This window comes from Gymnoscopelus microlampas (genome assembly GCF_963454915.1).
Source record: "Gymnoscopelus microlampas genome assembly, chromosome: 3".
Lineage (NCBI taxonomy): Eukaryota > Metazoa > Chordata > Actinopteri > Myctophiformes > Myctophidae > Gymnoscopelus > Gymnoscopelus microlampas.
Genome location: NC_139940.1, coordinates 4,610,112 through 4,614,835, shown reverse-complemented (window position 1 = coordinate 4,614,835; position 4,724 = coordinate 4,610,112).

Here is a 4,724-nt window from a genome sequence, read left to right as displayed (position 1 = left end):
GGAAGTACGGCTACGCAGATGGTTCAAGCCAAGGATATCTGGCACTGTGCCAAGAGCGAGGGAGGGCCCACTCTGCCTGTGTCTTTGGAGGTCATGTATATTTATGGACAGTGGTGGAAAAAGTACTCACATTTTTTTACTCAAGTAAAAGTATCAATACTGCAATGTAGAAGCACTCTGTTACAAGTGCCTGTGTTCAAAATGTTACTTGAGTGAATGTTCAAAAGTATTGGTATCAAAATATACTTAAAGTACCAAAAGTAAAAGTACTAAAATGTTTGAAAATAGCAGATCTACAAGCTCACAACGCGTCGCATTGCGACGCGTTGTGAGCTTGTAGATCGGCTATGTTCAAAAAGTATATGTATAAAATAGGGCTAAAGTGGTTAATGTATGTTTTATAATGTATATCTGCAAAGTAACTAGTGACTAAAGTTTTCATATAATTGTAGTGGAGTAAAAGTACAATATTTGCCTCTGAGATGTAGTGGAGTAGAAGTAAAGCAAAGCAAAGTTTGTTGTTTACCCAGGGTGTCGGACTAAGCACGAAGCTTGTTTCCAGCCGGACCCTGCATGGAAGCCTTGCTCAAGGGCTATTCAGCGGTGATTCATGATTGATGTGATGAATTGGGGAATCGAACTAGGGACCTTCCGGTATCAAGGCCGCCCCTCTAACCACTAGGCCACCGCTGCCAAGTAAATGTATAGACAATCGGAAATACTTCAGTGAAGTAAAAGTACCTCAACATTGTACTTAAGTACAGTACTTGGCTAAATGTACTTAGTTATTTTACACCGCTGGACTGGATGCACTAATGACATCTGCAAGCAGACACTCTGTTTCAGTATTTCACTCTGCCAGACTGCCACCATCATCGGGACAACGATGTTTGTATTTGGTGGCAAAGGGAGCAAGAGGGACTTCTACAACATCAGAGTGTTTGACACGTGTGAGCACACCTGCTGCACAGCTTCTACCAGAAGGATCGCTGGGATTCATTCAGCCTTTGCCTACAATGGAGAGCTGCACATATTTGGTGGCAGCAACTTTGAGGAGAGCTTCAACGATCTGTGCAAATTCAATCCAGAGACCTCCTGGAAGAACATTGAGCTCAAAGCGAAAGGCCCGTCTTCAGAGATGTCTGGTATGTGCTGATGGTGGGGGATGATTCATCCTTTTTGGAGGATGGTACAAATTCCGCCGCGGTGGCGCAGTCGGTAGCGCTGTCGCCTCACAGGCAGAAGGTCCTGGGTTCGATTCCCTCCGGGGGGGGGGGGGCGATGTGGGCGTGTTCTCTCCTCTGCGTCATCAGTGCCCATACCCCTATAGGTGGGGCTGGTGAAAGGGCCTTTCTGCGTGTCCCCTAGGGTAGGTACCCTCACAAAAAAACATGCAGTAATTCCTGTCTCTATACTGCCTCCCCCTGGTCACTCCACCAGCTTCCGACAGCGCATTCCTCCGACAGCGCAGTGCTCCGACATTAAACAGTAAACCCGAACCAAACCCGCACCCTAACCCTAACCGCACGCGGATGCCACATAGTCGGAGAAAAGGTCTGTCGGATTAACGCATGCCTCCCCACTCGCACATGCCTGCCTGCACGGTGCTTTCCTCTTGTCTGCCGAGAGAGAACATATTTTCAACTAAGCATTCCCAGGCGAGCGCCCCGGCGGGAAAAGAAAGCTCGGGGGACACGGCGCCTTACATTCTGTAGTAGTCTGGACAGCAATGTTTAGTGTGAAGCCCGCTTTAGATTCAGGCCGACAGAGATCTACGTGTGGACATATAAAATAAGATAACTCACACAAATAAAAACTGCAATAATTGTAGCCATGAGATGACACGTCGAGCCATGCATAGATCTATCTATCTATCTATCTATCTATCTATCTATCTATCTATCTATCTATCTATCTATCTATCTATCTATCTATCTATCTCTCGGGTGGAACCCTCATTATGCCCAAAACTGTTACTTTTCTGGATTCAAATTCTAAAGCATCAAAAGTAGCAGATCTACAAGCCCAAAACGTGTTGCTTTGCACTACGTGAGTCCCACACCACACACGCACGCATGCACACGCGCACAAACGAGCATGCACACACGCATGCGCACGCACACACACACACACACACACACACACACACACACACACACACACACACACACACACACACACACACACACACACACACACACACAGACGCACGCACGCACGCACGCACACACACACACACACACACACACACACACACACACACACACACACACACACACACACACACACACACACACATACTCATACACGCGAAGCACAAGGGGGCAAGTCTGAGGGGGCGGGGGCGGGCTGGCGGGCTATGCTAGTGCAGTGAGTGGCAGTTGGGGCAAACGCAGTCCCCACAACATCATTTACGATTCTGTGCCTATCGGTACATAACTCGGACGGCGCTTAGTCGACTAGCATACCATCGGCCGGTCGTAGCGGGCACTCGCGCCTGGAGGCGCTCGGGCCCGCCTCCTTGGCCTCAAGGTCTGCTGAGTCGGCGCGCCTCCGTCATGGTCCAAAACTATACTTTATCGGCGAAAAAAAGTAGTCTGCGGTTGTTTGAAAAAGTATTATCCCAAGCAGGAGTCAAACCCAGACACCCAGTGGTAGTGGATGGGGAGTCCAATGATTATGGAAGTGCGCCACTGAGGCTGGTATGTATGTATATCCATGTTGTCGTACTCGTCGTCCTCGCATCGCAGCCCCGCCCCGAGCCTAAAAACAAGCGCTCCACTTCCAATCTACCTGGAATGCCAATCTACCTGTGACATATATATATATATATATATATATATATAAACATTGCCCCGCCACCAGGGGGGGCAACTGCCCCCATGCCCCCCTAAAAATTGCCTATGCAAGTAGGGCATTGATTTACGAAAAAACACAAAAAGTTACAATATGGAGATAAGAGGTTTCTGTATTGTGTATACATACAGTATGCTCATTAGATGTGTTATTAGTGGTGACATATTTAGCGTGTTCCTGGCTGTATGTCACACCTTCTCTCTCTCTCCCTCTCTCTCTCTCTCTTTGTAATGTGTGTGTGTGTGTGTGTGTGTGCGTGTGTGTGTGCGTGCGTGCGTGCGTGCGTGCGTGCGTGCGTGCGTGTGCATGTGTGTGTGAGATATTGGGACTCATTAGCTCACTTGTGCGAGGTGCTGATCATTAATTTCCCATGATGCCGTGCTGTTCCTGTGTGGGCTAATTTGTCCCAGGTGGGATGCAACTCCCTCTGCAAGCACACAGAGGACCTCTCTGAGGCCACCCACCGTATACAGTACACACACACACACACACACACGCACACGCACACGCACACGCACACGCACACGCACACGCACACGCACACACGCACACACACCAGCGTTGCCATGTTTGCTTATTATACACGACTTTGGGCGTGTCGCTTATAAATATTGGCGGTTGCGTTTTTTACGGCTTATTTTTTAAAGTCTAGTTGCTTATTTGGACTTAATTGTTTCCTAATGTTGTTTAAACCAGTGGTTCTCAAACATGTGCATGTCAAGGACCCCCACATTATTATGTATTTATCCATCGACCACCCCCATCTAAAATGTATTGTGCCAGGGACCAGATTGTGCCCATACCAGATTTGTGTTGTGTGAAATGATGTGGAATATTCAATATGTTCCACTTTATTTTCTTTATTTTCTTTTTTAAATAGCAGCTCTACAAGCTCACAATGCATTGTATCGTTTTAAAGTGCTCATGTGGCCTAGTGGCTTCTTTTGGGCTCTAAATACCCTAACCCTTAACGATAACCTCCAAATACCTAACCTTAAAGGTAGGGTAAGTGATTTTCTTCGGTTAAAATAAGTGTTAAATATCTCTATATTATGATAGTACTCATTGCTATAGAGTGTTTGTTCAGTAAAAGGAGTCTCCTTGTCTCTCCAGCTCTTTATAAAACAGAAAATGCATTTTTGTTTCAGTTTCAGTTTCATTTCCAATTTTATCCAACCAGGGCAGAGAACTCAATCACGATATAGATTAAACAAGTGAAATTGGAAGTGATGACACTAAGAAATGAGCAGACCAAATTGTAACTGGAACACTATAAAAATGAAGCTTAAAAATGGGTACTTTCTCCTGATTGGCTGAGATTTTGACACCTACCGGAAAATGTATTTTCTGTTTATTAAAGAGCTGGAGAGACATGGAGACTCCTGTTACTGAACAAACACTCTATAGCAATGATTACTATCAGAATATAGTGCTTTAACCTTTTAACAAAATACTTTTTATTTTCACCAAAAAACATCACTTACCCTACCTTTAAACCGCAACCGGAATATTTATCCTCATTTTTAACCATAAAACAACAATTTCTCTTGTGAGGGACCAAGAAAATGGTCCTCACTACGTCTAATTCTATGTCTAATAAGATAGGCTAAAGATAGGTAGATACGGTACAATGTGATTATTCATGGCCCATTCTCCACAGAGAAAATAAATAGGCCTGTATGTCAAACTAAGATTTTTTTCTTTTTTAAGGGACGTATATTTATAATACAGGACTGGTAGGCCAGTGTGGTAGATGAGGAGGCTATAGCCATTACACAGGCTAGAGACAGCTATACAGAGCAAGGACTTGAGAGCTGCCGACAGCAAAACAACACCAGGGAAGTGTGTGTGTGTGTGTGTGTGTGTGT